This window comes from Mixophyes fleayi, chromosome 1, assembly GCF_038048845.1.
Source record: "Mixophyes fleayi isolate aMixFle1 chromosome 1, aMixFle1.hap1, whole genome shotgun sequence".
NCBI classification, from domain to species: Eukaryota; Metazoa; Chordata; class Amphibia; order Anura; family Limnodynastidae; genus Mixophyes; species Mixophyes fleayi.
Genome location: NC_134402.1, coordinates 338504487 through 338521514, shown reverse-complemented (window position 1 = coordinate 338521514; position 17028 = coordinate 338504487).

The window sequence follows — 17028 nt, the reverse complement described above, 5'->3', positions numbered from 1 at the left end:
ATGTGCAGGCAACCCCAGATATGATTTTTGGGTATGTATCTTTTGCCGGTACTGGAGGGCTGGTGCAAGGATGAGCAATGATGATGATGACTAGCAGCAACACTATCTAGCTGCTTCTGATTCACATTACTTATTTGACATTTCCATTTGGACTACTGTAGCAAAAAGATTTCTATTTAATTATTCATGGGATAAACAATAGATGTGAAGGTGTTTGTTGTTAATTACAATTTATATTCAAATTGCAACTTTCCCCTTTATTAATAACTATTATGACAATACTGTATCTTGAGTATATGACACTTCATTACATTATGTTATTGTATACAAATAGAGTAATGCATTTACTACTAACACTGTGAAGTATGCTATCATGAGACATAAGTGTATAGACTTGTATGCCGAATATACGGCTGTGACTAATACTACTGTTTATTAGCTGGACGCATCTTGAAATCAGGGCCGGATTAAGAGAAGGGAGCCCCCTGGGCTAAGGGTACTTTGAGGCCCCCCATATGACTCATAGTCTCACTCTCACGAGATCTCCTCGGTAAGGAGATTACTGCCCGCCACATAAGTACTACAGTGACTGCAGGCAACTAACAGCATAACCGTTAGCTGCCTGCCATTCTCCTTGAACAGGTGGCAGTCGGAGCCAAGGGCGGGGACGCCCCCTACCCAATGAGTGCCAGCATGCCCCCCAGATGCCCGAGGCCCCTGGGCTGTAGCCCCTTTAGCCCTATTGTTAATCCGGCTCTGCTTGAGATACAGCTGCCGCAACATATACATGTTAGTACTCTTCTTTTACGTGCTTGTTTTCCTACTTACATTCGGTGCACAAATGTATACATCTCTGTTCATTGTTCGTATGGTTTCACCCTGTATAGTCTACTGTTAGTACTGTGTGCGGCGCTGCGGATACCTTGTGGCGCCTAACAAATAAATGATAATAATAATAATAATAATCTCTATAGGAGCTTCTATGTGTATAAAGTCCTGGTTGTTATACTGCCAGTTATGATGCAATCCACAATGGTCTGCTCCTGTTATATTACACTTATTTTACAATTGGAGTAATGTTGGAAAATCAATTGGAAAAAACAGGGCAGATCATTGTGTACCTGGTGACCTGGGTCATTATTCATTATTCTGAAAGGTCGGGCTTGTTCGTTTTGAACCAGTGTCAGTATTTGTGTTACTTCCTTATTCTCTGCTATCACTGTGTCACTGGCTTCCAGTCCATGTAATACAGTAATAAGTAGCATCATCCTCTAGCTGCACCCCACTGATATCCAGATACCCTATATTACCGGAGGCTGATCCCACAAAACGGGGTGGAACTCCATCCCCTTTCCCCTTGCTGGATTCAGTAAAATAATAAAGTATGAATGTGTGTTTGTTGTTCATTTTTTGTTGTACAAATATCACCCTATTGGCACTGACAGTAAGTCCCCCTCCTAGGGTACAGGACATCCTGACATTTATTCCAGGAGATGCAGTTATCACTGAAGGTTCCTGTGTTACTGAATGCTGAGCCTGGGACCCTGCAGAAAAGAAAACATAGTTAAGAGTTACAATATGCAAAGTCATTTGTTTGACATTAAGCAGATATTCAGAAATACAAAGAATGTTCTGCAATATTTTTCTCAAACATTTTCCTATTTGCATTGTTATTAAACATAACCCTCTGTTACCTGTTATTAATATGCTCAGGAGACAGACACTCTGTAAACTGATCATGATGCACAGAATATAAGAGTCACACATCTAGATCTGTTCTGTCTGTTCACTGACTCCTGGCTGTAATATATACTGGTTTACTCCTCCCATTAAACAAAACAGCCTCACAGTCTTCATTTCAGGTTTAGATAAGAAATCTAAAGTGAATCAAATATCCTAATGTAAAGCCACAATAGAGTTTAACCCAGATCTGCCTTCTCAGACGGATTGGGGCCATGGAGCACAGCTTCAATTGCAGGCAAAAAGAAACTAGTGACAGACTCATGAAGCAAGTATAACTTTAGCTCTGTGACCGGCATAACAATGCTAAGGAAGTACTTCCTACAAAACTCTAGTCAATTGGACTTTAATAGAAAATACAACCTTTACTTCTGGGAACCCAACCACAGTGTTAAAGTAAGCTGTACTTGCTCCTTAAACTGCAGACTGTTGATGCTTCCCTTTCACTGCACTAAATACACTCACATGCTAAGACTTAGCACTGAAATAAAGCATACTTGCCAACTCTCCCGGAATGTCCGTTAGACTCCCGAAATTTGGGCCAGTCTCACGGACTCCCGGGATTGCTGGCAAATCTCCCGCATCCCGCACCCCAAAATGACGCGATTCGCTGTGAATCGCGTCATTTTGGCCCCGCCCCCGCGCAAAACTGCATATCCATCACGGGGGTGGGTCCAAAATGACACGATTGGCCGCGCCACGCCACCTCCCGCCCTCCAGGCACGTCCCTCTCCCGGACAAAGCAAGGAGAAAGTAGGTTCTAAATTTGTCGTCAGAGAGACTACACCCCTTCTGAACTCCCAATTGGGCATAACTGAAAGCAAAACAAAGCAATTGCACATCAAAGTTTAGCCATAGCCAACCATTTACCATCCGCTACCGACAAACAGATGGTACCAGAAACTAAACAGGTTGGGTTGACAGGGGGGTGCATGTGGGAACCCAGATAAAGGTTATTGAAGTAATTTCGTCGTTTTTCCAATAATTATTGTCTATGCAATTTGTGTGGTTTCAAAGCACAAGCAATTTATTTAGCAAAAGCAAAAGTATAACAGTTCAATAAATTAGTACAGTACAGCCGATACATACGCTGCGAGGTGCTGCGCAATGCTGGGTCCAGCATACAGTGATCAATCCTGAGGTCTGTGGTCAATGTGACTGCCTGCTGGTCCCAGAGCCCCTGTTATATACACTCAGTGATAGAGTGAAAACAATACAGATGATTTGGCATGTTTCCATTGTTTCAGGCTTCAGAAGGGTCCAGTGTAATGCAGTCCATAGGTAAGTTTAGACTAATCTTCCTGCCAAAGACTAGTTTAAACTGGTCTATTAGCATTACACAGACAATATCATTCTTACCATTTATTCCCTATCAACCATAAGTAGCATACGGAATGTGCGATCCTTTTGACAAATGAACCAGACTTCTGCGGATAAATAGGGGATTAGAATGATACCAAACATGACATGCTTCTTGTGACCTGAACTTTAAATATCACTAAAGTGCATATAACATTACAATATTAAAATATAAACTAAAAGATATTTCTTTATAAACAACTGTGGATTGGAACTATTATAAATTTGAATTATATACAAGTAAATGTGTAAGTGCCAGTGTATGCGTGCGTTATTTATCGTGCAATTGCGCCATTACACGTGGCGCTCTGATCGCAATCGCACAGTAAAACAATATTAATCAATATGCTTTCTTTCATCTAATTATTCGACTTTGACAAGGTAAAATCCCAAAAAACCCCAGAGGCAGATAGCTAATGAGGCCTTAAACTGAGGAGAAAGTAGGAAAAAACCTTCTTGCCCTGGGTTACCAACAGGGCCGGACTGGGACTAAAAATCAGCCCTGGCATTTAAAGCACACAGGCCCACCTCTGTTGAAAAAAATGTGTGTGACAGTGCAGTGGCGGTGCCGCCAAGGGCGTAGCTACATTATGTTGGGGGCGTGGTCAAAATGGTGCGTTGATACATACATTATAATAAAACATTACATTTATCAGACCCTCCCCATCCACATTACGCCACCCCCCCAGATACATTATGACACCCCCAGCCCACTGTACTTATCTATGCTTCTGATGCTGCTGACATTCCTGTAGAGTGAGCAGGGAAGCTCTTAGTTTCACGAGATTAATAAATCTCATGAGACTTAGAGCTCCTCGGCTTGCTCTGCAGGCTGTGTCCTGGGCGGAACTGGGAGCACAAATTCCTCCTGCTGACCAGAACTGGATTAAGGCTCGGGGGCCCGGCACTTAAGTCATAGGGGCTCCTATAATGTAATTTGGCTATTAGACAAATTTTTGACAAACACACAGGCAATACTGTGTGCACTACTGTTAGGTGCACGCAGTTCTGCCTTAACAAGCAGTACAGTGTGAAGTAGGACATATCTCCCAACTGTTCTTGTAGTCAGACCAAATCCTGACTAAGCGGGACAGTCACCCACCAAATTCAGAGCAGTTGGCAGACTGTCCTGGTCTCTCCTACCTGTCTTGTCATGGTCACCACTTGTGGCTGCTGGTGTCTTTAGATCAGTTGCTGCTTGTCTGGATCCTGGAATGTTGGATGCCCTATTAGGAGAAAAAGTACATGAGTAAATGAAATTTAGCCCTGGTGTTAAATCAATATAGCATTCACGTTTTAAAATTAGGCCTCACTGCAGCCACTCATTAAAATACTAGTATTCACATTTGATAAATAAATCTATTTCCCTCCAACTAGCCCTGACATTAAATAGCATTCCCATTTAATAAATAAAAATATTTTCCTCTCTCCAAACAACCCCAGCAAGAAATTAAATAGCATTTAAGTTTAATAAATATATCCATTTCCTACAACCACCCCAGGCATTAAATAACTCATAATCACATTTAATAAATAGACCTAATTTTCCACACACAGCCCCACATTCAATTAATAGCTCCCAAACCACCCCAGCATTAAATTAAAAATCCAATCACCCCATCTTAAATTGATAGGCCCCACTATTAAATTGCCCCTCCATCCCCCCACAAATTGAATAGCACCCAATAATTAGCCCCTACCTGCAATTCACCATTAGATTAACCAGCCTACCTCCCACATTATATTAAGACCCCCCCATCCACACATTATAGTCATACACCGATCCCCCCCCCCACACACACACATTATAGTCGTACGCCGGCCCCCCCCCACACACACACACACACACACACACACATTATGGTCATACACTGACCCCCCCCACACACACACATTATGGTCATACACTGACCCCCCCACACACACATTATGGTCATACACCGGCCCCCACACACACACACATATTATGGTCATACGCCGGCCCCCACACACATACAATAGTCATACCCTGTCACACACAAAACATACTATATTTTCACTGTCACACACGTACACACTATAATCATACCCTGTCACACACACATACTTTACATACCCTGGCACCCACATACTTTACATACCCTGGCACCCACATACTTTACATAATCTGGCACCCACATACTTTACATACCCTGGCACCCACATACTTTACATACCCTGGCACCCACATACTTTACATACCCTGGCACCCACATACTTTACATACTCTGGCACATAAACTACCCCCCCTCCCTCCTTACCTTGTGCGCTCCGCGGCGCGCTGTGCAGTCTCTCCTATCACATGGGACGGCACCTATCACGTGGTGCGCGTCCCATGTGACATAGCCAGATCCATTCATAGAAGAGGAGGGGAGAAGAGGACGCGCGGCCACCAGGAAGTAAGTATACAGCCGGCCCCATTTCTCAGCGCACAGACTGTCATGCAGGAATTCTGGCATGACAGTCTGTGCGCTTAGCGATGGGGCCGGCCAGCTAGCAACCGGCCCATCTGGCCATCGGCCCTTCTGGCATTTGCCAGAAGTGCCAGATGGCCAGTCCGGCCCTGGTTACCAAAGATGGGGGAGAGAGGGGGGGGTTTAGACCAGGAATGCACCCTATATTTTCCCGGCTGTATGTAACAGTTTCCTGAAGGAATGTGTGCCGTAAAGAGCAGGATCCAGACCAGCGTATTCCAGGGAACGTTTAAAATAAAGCATTGCATTGAAATGTAGTGAGGAAGGATCCACCATCATCATTATCATCATTTATTTATTTATATAGCATTTATTTATTTATATAGCGTCACTAATTTTGCAGCGCTGTACAGAGAGCTCATTCACATCAGTCCCTGCCCCAATAGAGCTTTCAGTCTAAATTCCCTAACATATACACACACAAACAGACAAGACTAGGGTCAATTTTGATCACAGCCAATTAACCTACTAGTATGTTTTTAGATTGTGGGAGGAAACCGGAGCGCCCAGAGTAAATCCACGCATAGAAGAACATAAAAACTCCACACCGGCATGGGATCAACCATAGATCCCCCTCAAGGGGTACAACGCCTGTAAATTGGCTACACAGAGTTCTAGGCATATACTGGAGTCCCGATGTGCAGGTAAGTTTATCCAACGACCTTTCCCAAATCGATCTGTCTTAGATCAAAGTAGTTGCTTCCAACTTTCAACTGCCCAGGGACTTAAATGCAGCAATGGAAGAGCACACCTAGGCCGGGGCTGTAGCCGTCCCAGACCAAAGGAGTTGGTGCTGCAGGGGGACAGATCAATACTCTCGAACCATCAAGAATGCTGAAATAGCGCTTTAAACAAAAATTTGGTGAGAGGGGCCCAGCGCCATGACTAAACTGAGCTCCTCCCAATGGGTCTAACCCCATAAAATTGAGTACAAAGCAACTGGGCAGATAGTCGAGGCTCCTGTGCAAGCATATCAATCCAATGACCTTTCACCATTGATCCATCATAGCTGGAGAACCCTGCAAGAAACATTATAGTATTGGCCTAGCAAGCAACACTATCCCCCACAGCATGCTTAAACCGACCCACCAACTCGCAACGTACCAAAAATGGGGGTAAGGAAAACGTAAAGCCAAATAAACATGCCCCATAAGTATAGGATATCTGCAGTGTGTGTCGCCTGCACCAACAGTTCCGTAGCCATTGGACTTCTATCACCCTAAGTGCTTTAACTTGCAAAGGAAAATACTTTTAAAGCCGCAGCTGTAGCTGCCCCAAATTTAAACGAATGGCTGCCATGGTCCCCAGCTGAGCACTTTATGGTCCGATGAAAAATTGCTAGCAATGAATTAAAGTCAAGGAAGAAACCAAAAATCACAAAGTATGTGACATCCCCTGTGTACTAAAACACTGCTCACCTATGGCAAACGGACATATGGTCAAGCCCGTAGGTGAGATAAAAACCCAACACCTGCAAGCGAAATGTCTGTCTGCAACTTCTGACCAAAGTAAAGCCACATCAGCTCTATTGATGTAACTCATTGGTGTACTCAACTTCCATAATTACCTCTACATATAGTAATAGAAGTTGTTGGTCAGTCAAAGCTTGCCTGAAAGAATAGCATTTTCTCAGTCAATGTTAATTTTGTGTACTGGATCAGCTTTTCTAAACACTGCATTTTACGCCATCCTATTTGATTTTGAGTCTCTCATGATCTGTTTAGACCAGAATCAAATTAAAATCCCTGGAGAGCCTTATGCAAGATACTGGTTTGAGATCTGTTTCTAGATTATAGATAATTAGCTCTCCTGCAAACAAAGGGACAGAAAGTGATATTGTACCAATTAAATATGGATAGATCTGAAATAGTAGAATTAAGAATAACTATACCAAAGTGAATAATTACAGTCTGTTATGCCCCTGCTTGGAAGATGAAAATTTAGAAAACAGAGCTACAGTGTGCAAGAGGCTACTAATCTTGGATTTGGGTATTTAACAAAATCCCCTCAACATATAAAATCACAGGAAGCCGCATGTGGCAGACATCGTGTGTATATGTGTGTCACAATTCTGATACAAGGGGTACCTGCGATCGCTGGCGCAGTTTAAGTAGAAGGTGTGGAGTCTAACGTGCCCCCTGGTCTTCTCCAGGAACCCCCGCAAGGATGTATGGGGGAAACACGCAGGTCGCGGTCCTCTACTGAGCCATATAGTGAAGTACAAGAGAGAGTATTTAGGCAAGACAGATCTTTAACGAGCTAGCAGCGGAGGTACACAGGGAGCAATCCAATAGAATGGTCAGACAAGCCGGGTCGGTAACTTCCAGAATGGATCAATGCACAGGGAGAATCCAAAAGAGTGGTCAGACAAGCCGAATGGCTGGAGGAGAAACCAAGGGCAGACATCTAAGAGGACACTTGGGACCCCAGGCAGTGACCTGGGCGCGACCCCAGTCAAATCAAGGGGAATGCACCCGAAGCCACGGCAAACCTAATATAAGTGGATTAATGGTCTAGGGCAGCACCAGAAACTGGATCATCTCTCTATGTAAAGCTCCTACCGTTAGCCTAACAGGTGAAGTAACGTAGGAGATGGAACCATTGCTGACACGATTACCATCAACTGCTGTAAGAGAGAGAGAGAGGCAGAGGCAATGATTGCAAAGGAATACAAGTTGCTGTGTATTAGATCAAGTGGTCTCAAGGCTCTGCTCTTGTTTTGCTTTGGGATTCTTATTCTTGTGGCTTCTGGTTTTATACAGCATTCACACCTCATGGTTGGTGAACAGTCTGATAGTGTGAGATCTTTTGTTAGGTCTCTCTTTTGCAGTTCTTTAATGCTGTCTGGGTGTCTGTGTCCTAGTGATCTGTGCCACACTTGAATACAGTCAATGTGTCTGTTTGTGCTTAATCTCACTTGCTGTGTTGCAGTGTAAAGATGATACAGGAGTTCTTCCGCTTTGACTGTGGCTAATACTTTTCTTCCATTATGGATAATGAACATGTTATCTTGGAATTTGATAGTAAGTCCTTTAGCCACCATGCACCTTACAGACAATAGCCCACCTTTCAATCTTAGAACATATAATAAATATTTTATTGGTATTTCTAAATTACTGACATTTGCATTGGAGCATTTGAGCAGATCGTGCCCAATGCCTTTCACAGGGATATTTGTTCCGTCTGCAAGATAGATGGCTTCTTTATGGTTCATATTAAGTTCAGTGAAGACATCTCTGCCAATTGTCATATGATTTGTTGCTCCTGAATCTATATACCAATTATGGGTCTGAAGAGATACTGTCACTTTAAAAGTTCCACTCCACTTGTTTGTGCATATGATTCTGAGTGTAGTTTTAATTCTCTGCTTGGACCCTTTCTAAATTAGTTTCTGTTGTTCTGCTTTCCATATTGAGCAGTTTTTCTTTAAATGTCCAATTTTCTTAATTTAAAACATGCTCTTATTTCCTTATTATGCAATTGGGTATCTGTGACTTTAAGTGCTTTTTTCTGTGTCAATTTCTATGCTATCCTGTGTAATTTCTTTTCTCTGATGATATTCATCTATGAGTCTGATTTTCACAAACTCTAGTGTGAGTTCTGCTTCAGGCCTTGTTTTCAGGGGTTGGGTACAAAATTTGCTTCCCAATCAAATTAACCCTAGTGCTGCCAGCCTAGTGCTGGTACTAGCAAAATCGGGGGGGGGGGGAGCAAACATGCTGTCAGTGGGAAAGCCCCTGGGTTGTAAATAGACCTTGCGTCTTTCACTTTTTCACTATGCGGCGGTTTGCTTATGCATATAGAATCAAATTTGCGTTGTCTCTATGGTTTAAACTGGATCTTTCATGTGGCATCTTTAGTGCATTCCACATACCCAGTTTCCTACTCTCTACGCTTGCTGCTAAGTTGGCAAGTATGCACATACACTTATAAGCTTATGGTTGCACATGCATGTCTGTTTTTCTTGTCCTAGTCTTGATTATTAATATCTTCTCTGTCCGTGATTATAATTTCCCACAAGTTATCTTTAGCATTTCAAATTTGAATTTCCGCGCTTGACTGTTATCTTTACACAGCTTGGTTACCGCTAGTCTAAAATCTGTGCTTCTTGCCTTTTTCTATCTCTTTATTCCCTCTAATGCATAATACTGACTTACTCACATTTGCTGTGCAGATTCTCTCAGAGATGTTTCCTGTGCCTAGGTCCTTCTGACTGGATTCCTGTTCCTTGTATGTCTGGGCTTCTAGTGTTTGGATCTGGGATCCTTATGCTTGCATCCTGGGCTTCTTTATGCATGTGTCTGGTTTCCTTATGTTTGTGTTGTTGGGGTATCGGGGTTCACCGATACTTCTATCAAGCACCTTCAATGTCAGTCAGATCTTTCTTTGTTTTCAGTCGACTGGTGAACAGAAAATACTCAACACCTGTATGATATAATGCTGAGCAGCTTTATTCTGTTCCAATTTGAGACCACTTCAGCGCTTATTTTTATACATGTAAGTCTAGGGGTATAGATTCTGAACAACCAATTATAAGACAGTAAAATAATGAGAGAAAATCAATTAACAATATATATAATTCAGTTTTACATCAAAGATCAAACAACTCTTTCTTCTTTGTGTGTTATCTCTTTCCAGGCTTTTCGCCAATATCCTTGTGCTGCCCCCATCTTTGAGTCCTTGGGTTTTATCTTATCAAGAACGTTGCTACATGTTCTTGGAATCTTTCGTTGATGGGAACATGGCGCTGCATGGCCAACCTTGAATAATTTGTCTTTTTAAACTGAAAATAATATCTGCTTAATTTCTCTTAAAGTCATAGCATAACATATTAGCATCTAAAGCTTAGCACATGATCGATATTAAATCAATAATCATACAATTCCACTCTAACATTCCCCTCTTTGATTAAATATCAACTATTAACCTCTACCTATCAGTCATGGCGATACTCAGCAGAAGACAGTTAGTACCTACATTTAAACATATGGTATCATAAGGACCCCATATGATTAGAACAAGAATTCATTAAGCACATATCTCTGGTACTTTATCACCATAACTTTTCTTTCCCTACTTAATGTTTTATCTCGGTGCATAGAGAGGAATTCTTTGCTGATATCTATTCAAAAGCTTTCTTGTATTACATGTTAAGTAGCAGTTCCATATAATCATTATAGTTAGTACAAGAAGAATTAGTATCAATGGATGAATCAAGATATTCATTGCTTTCTATATGGAATAAGATTCATTAACAAATATGTCCCACTAATGAATAGGACATCAATTTTCATTCTGGTTTCTCGATGGTCACTGTCAATCTCTTGTTGCAGACTGTGCAGGTTTTTGGTTTGATTGTTGACCATTGCTGATAATGTTCACTGTTTGTCTCAGACATTAAACTTGTAGAAATTTCTGTGATCATTACTGGTTCTGGAAGCTCATTATTTTTCCTGCAGGAACAACAATCAAGTGTCAGTAATTTCTTAATCAGCCATATAACAATTTTCTCTACCACATATACAATGAGCTGGATTGCCAAACCCTTTGCTACTAATGGCAATATTCCCAATATTCAAAATGAATCATTGCTGACAACTTTGCCAACGAGGTTATGTATTCACAAAGGCATTTTCAAAGTTTATTCTCCTATGAGTGCAAATTGTTGAGCACTCCTTCCCCTTCTGTTTCTCACAGTGACATAGGCAATTTGTCACTTATCTGTCTGTTTCATACTGTGTTAGGGAGGCCTTGACCCCTACTTCAGGCAGAAATATTCTGGTAAGACATATCAATACCATAAGACAGTCATTTCTATTTATCAGAACAAGACTCCCCTGATTTGAAGACTTTGCAGTGTGATGCGTGAATCCAGGTGTCTTTTTCCTGTACTTTCACTGCCATGGGAGTCATCAACAGGACTTGATAAGGACCCTTATATCTGGGTTCAAGACGTCTCCTGATGTGCTTTCTTATGACCACCCAGTCACCAGATAGCAGTTTATGGGTACCTGTATCAAAATTAGGGTCTGGAATGAAGGAGAACATTTGACCATGTATTTCAGTTAGTTGTTTCTGTAATAAAGCAACATAATTCAACAAATCACCATGTACATGCTGTAGTTGCTATGGAAAATAACAGCCTGTTCTGTGTGCTGTGCCAAACAGTATCTCATGTGGTGCTAAACCTGTGTCTCTTCATAAGTGTAGTTCTAATGTTAAACAGAACTATTGGTAAATATTCTAACCAAGTCTTTTTGGTTTCTTGCATCATTTTCTGTAGTTTCAATTTAATGTCACCATTAAGCCTTTCTACCCTCCCACCTGCTGGTGGCCTATAAGGAGTGTGAAAAGCTTGTGATACTCCCAAGTTCTTCATTACATGCTTCATTATCTCTTCTGTAAAGGTTGTACCTCTATCTGATTCAATAACTTCAGGTATGCCATATCTATAGATGACTTCTGAGATTAATTTCTTCGCTGTATTTTTAGCAGTAGCTTTTCCTTCTAACACATACTCGTAGGTACCACATTTATGAAGTTGTATATAGTCGATCTGAAGTCTCTGAAAGGGATAGAAAGCCTTTGGGGTCTTTACTCTTTGCCCTGGATTGTGTATTCCACATATCCAGCAAGCTGTCACATAGTTTGTGTCCGCACAGTTAAATCCAGGGGCAATCCAATTTTTCCATACCCTATTAGTCATTGCCTCTTTGGAATGATGTACTTGTCCATGTGCAATCTGAGTCATTACTGGGTATAAGGCTCTTGGTAGGCACCATTTATTTTCTTTTGACCATATTCCTTGCTAATCAAGCTGTGCACCTCCTTTTCCCACTTATTCTTTTCTTCCTTTGTTGCTTGTTTCTGAAAGTCTTTAAGGCTTTGTAGGTCTGGGAATTGAAATTTGTCTGTGTCACCTTCTGTTGAGTCTACAAGAAATGTAGTATTCTTTGGTTGGAGGGCTGCCTTTTTTTGCTGCTTGATCTGCAAAGTTATTTCCTTTTGCTTCTGGAGTTTGTTCTCTAGTGTGAGCTTGAACCTTTATAATTCCCACTTGTTTAGGGAGTTCCAATGCTCTAAACAGTTCATTAATCAAGTTTGCATATTTGATGGATTTTCCATTTGATTCTTGGAAATCTCTGCTTTTCCAAATGGGACCGAAGTCATGCGCCACTCCCCAGGCATAATGTGAATCTGTATATACATTGGCTTTTTGTCCTTCTGCATATACACAAGCTTTAGTTAGAGCTATCAATTCTGCTTCTTGTGCTGATGCTCCATTAGACAGTGTTCCTGAGTCAAGCACCTCTTCCTCAGTTGTGATGGCATAACCTGTATATGGAACTCCATCCACATAGTATCTAGATCCATCTACATAAAGAGTTAGGGTTGCATCTGAAAGTGGTGTGTCAGTAACATTATGCAAAGCTCAAGTTTCTAATTTCATAAGTTCCAAACAATCATGTGAAAATTTTTGTGTGTGTATTTCTTCAGTTTCTTCTTCAGACACTTCACTCAGGTCCTCATATCCCCTGTCTGATGATTCATCTTCTTTGCGACTCCCCTTACTCCCCTCTTCTGAATCATCAATGGGGAGCAGGGTTGCTGGATTGAGTATTGTGTTACATGTTAGGCGCTGAGCAAGGCTACCTGATATTTAGTTAGTCTAGCTGCAGACAAATGTCTTGTTTTTGCTTGATTAAGAATTTCTGTGACTGCATGTGGAACTTGAATAATAAGTGCATGGTCCAATACCATATCTGCTACCTTTTCTTTCAGTATTGCTGCTGCTACTGCTTGTATACATGATGGAGAACCTCTTATAACTGGATCGAGTTGTGCAGAATAATAGGCCAGTGGCCTTTGCTTCGTTCCATGTTTCTGTGTGAGGACTCCTAGAGCATGTCCTGACTGCTCATGGCAGAACAATGTGAAAGGTTTCAGGTAGTCTGGTAGTCCAAGTGCTGGTGCAGTAGAGATGGCGTGTTTCAGGGCTTGCACTGCATTCTCTATTTCAGTTATATTGAGTGGTTCTGTTCCCTGTTGTTTCCTCAAGCATTCATACAGTGGTTGCATAAGAATTTAAGCTGAAGGAATCCACTCTCTGCAATATCCGAGGAGTCCCAAAAACTCTTTCAGTTGTAAGATGTCTGGTTCCTGCAGAGATACAATGTCCTAAGAATATTACTTTTTCCTGTACTAGTTGCAACTTGCTTGGTGATACTCTGCAGTCTTGTTCGGCCAGAAAACAAAGTAATGACAGTGTTTCTGCTTTGCATTCTTCTTCAGCTTTCGCAGCCACCATGAGATCATCTACATATTGAATGAGTTGAGTAGTTGGATTGATAGGCCTCCATCCTTGTAGAATTAGTGCCATTGCTTCTGAAAATTCTGATAGGCTGGTGGCTCCTCCTTGAGAGAGTCTTGTCCAACAATATTGGTTTCCATCATGGGTGAAGGCTAGAAGGAGTTGACTATCTTCTGTGATTGGGACTGAGAAGAAAGCATTTGCCAAGTCAATTACTGAAAACCATTTTGCATTTGGCGGTATCTGATTAAGCAAAGTGTGGGGGTTGGGTACAATGGGAGTGTTGATCAGAAGTCTTTTGTTGACCTCTCTTAGGTCATAAACCATCCAGTATTGCACCCCCTTGTCCGACATCTTAATTCTTTACTGGGAATAGGGGTGTAGAATAAGGAGAGCGACATTTTCTTAACACCCCAATTTGTAGATATTCTTGTATTTGTTCTGAGATCGCTTTGGTTTGAGCTGCAGCAAGTGGGTACTGTTTAATTGAGACAGGATGTGTTCCTGGCTTTAGTGTCAGTTTTACAGGACTTACTTTAAGTGTACCCACATCGTGTAACTTGTCTGGTACTATGTTCAGCCAATCTGGTAGATTAACAGTCTTATCCTTGTGACATGTGCTCATCTGCTCTAGCATCTAGATTGCTGCTGTAAGATCTTCTTGGACTGGAGATGGGAGTTGACTTGTGAGTTTTACTCCAGTTGGGGTGTATTTGATGCTGGCTTCTATCTTGAAAGTACATCTGCTCCCAACAGATTATAGGGACAAGATGAGGAAGTGAGAAATTGTATTGGTACTTCAATTGTCTCTTCACCTACTAAAAGTGTGACTGGTTTACTTTCTGTTAGTTTTACTTCTTTTCCTGCTAGGCCTGTAGCAGGTAAATCAATTTTATGTTAATAGTTGTTGAGGTACCTCCTGTTTTCTTAATACAGTGCGGCTTGCTCCAGTATCAATTAGACACTCACATTCTTGACCATTGGGTAATATGATATTCATTAGGCCTTTAGTTAAGTCATCTTTCAGAGTTTGGTTATTTGTGAGCCGGAGGTACGTTGGAGTGCCAATTTCCTATGCCAGTTGTTGGTCTGTAGCTTGTTGATTTCTTCTTTCCAGCCATTTCTTATGCTTAATGCAATCTCTTTTCATGTGGCCTCTTTGTTTGCAAAAGAAACAAACTCCTTGTTTTTTCATTTCTGCCAGAGTCATATTTCCTTTTTCCTTTATTTATTACTCAGGTGCACCTCTTGTGTCTGTACGAACCTTCCAGTCTTGATTTTCTTGGACCACATGAACGGTTTGGGACTTGTCTTTGACTTTCCTCTGCTTCTCCTTTTCCCGGTCTTCTATACCTTCCAGGACTTGGAGCATGGATTGCATTTCCATTGTTACTGCTTCTGGTCTTATAAGGAACAATTATTGATGATATGTTTCAGAAAGGTCATTGAGGAATCTGGTCTTAAACAGTCTGCGATGTTGGGCATTATCTTGAGTGAAGCCTTCAACTTCGTGTGCTTGAGTAGCTCTGTCACAATCTGGCAAAGCCAGTGCTGGTGCTGAAGTTGCTTTAGCTTAAAATTCGTTAAACATTTGGTTTTGCTCAGTGGAGAGTGTAAATGTCTTACTATCACCCAGAAATGCTAATGCAAAAACACAGATAATAGCTTATAAAGTCTTAAATCTTTTTCATTTCCGTACAAATATTGAATTCCCATCAATGCATTACCATACCCACAATACAAAGAAGGACTTGCAGTATATTACTATTATAGCACAGTAAATAAGGGCAGTGAATGCGTTTACAACACTGATTGACTCAAAATTGTTATGAGGATAAAAATAAAAACCTTTTGCTTTCTGCACATACAGAAAAACCATCTGGTTCATGCATTTGCTATGCGAATAGCACATGAACTCTAATATCTCTTTCCAAAACAAGGTAATCATTACTCAGCAGAGTCTACGTTCTATAAATCCTTAATTAGTTTATACTTATGTTTGTTGTGGCTGTTGACCAAAACATATTGCAACTTCTATTCATTGCAAGTTGGATCAATGCAATATGGATTGAAAGGGTGCTTTGTAGCTGGAGAGCTTCTGTGAAGAAAAAACTTTTGCATAGAGATTAACATTTATTCACTAGGAATTACAGTAACTGTTATTAATTCACATTGCACAGCTGCTAATATGACACTTGTTTAAAAGTTTCTCTTTGTAGCTTAACTGTGACGCTATGCGTTCCATGCAATGAAAAACTGATTTCCTCAAAGGGGCAGTCCCCAATATCACAAACAGGGAATGTCAAAGTGACGAGACCTGGGCGAGTGTTCAAAGCCACTCCTTTCTCATCATCTCTTTGTAAACCAAATAGTCACACAAATTTCCAGATTCTGTGATTTCCATGTTTAAAGTACAAATATATATTCACAATTCTCGCTCACAGATGACATTTTATCTCGTAACATTTCTTTATGGGCATAACAAACCCTCCTGTTTTCTGAGAACATTCATCAGCGCCATTTTCACACAGATAAAAACAGCTTGTAATATATCTGCATGTAAAGCTCACTCCCACAATTCTTAACTTCATTAAAGAGAAAGCTATTTTTCTCAAATTTCAGAAACAAAATTATTTTGTTCAAATACAGAAACGGCTTGTTGGACCCCAGCCAACTTGTCCGTCCACTGAATCGTGTAATGACGGACCAAAACATTTCAACACTTGTTATGCATCTCTTTAAAAGCTTAGAATTAAGCAGGCAGGCATTATATTATTTACAAAATGTACAACTTCTTTAACCTTGAAACATGTCTCTTGTAAAAAAAAAAAAAAATAAACAGACAAGACAGACAAACACAGATCTCCCTCACACGAAGTAAGACGGAGACAAAACTCACATACAGAGAAAGAAAAATCAGCTGATACCTTCTAGCCTACTGCTGTGGAACTACAAGTCCCAGCATTAGACTAAATACAAGTTAGCCTCAACATGTTATTATCACTCAGCACTCCGGACATATTTTATCAGCATTACATACATTGTCAGATAACAAAAAACAGAGTGCTTCTTATCTCAACACACTGAAATCTTTTACACAGAATAAGGGAGGGGCACATCTCACTC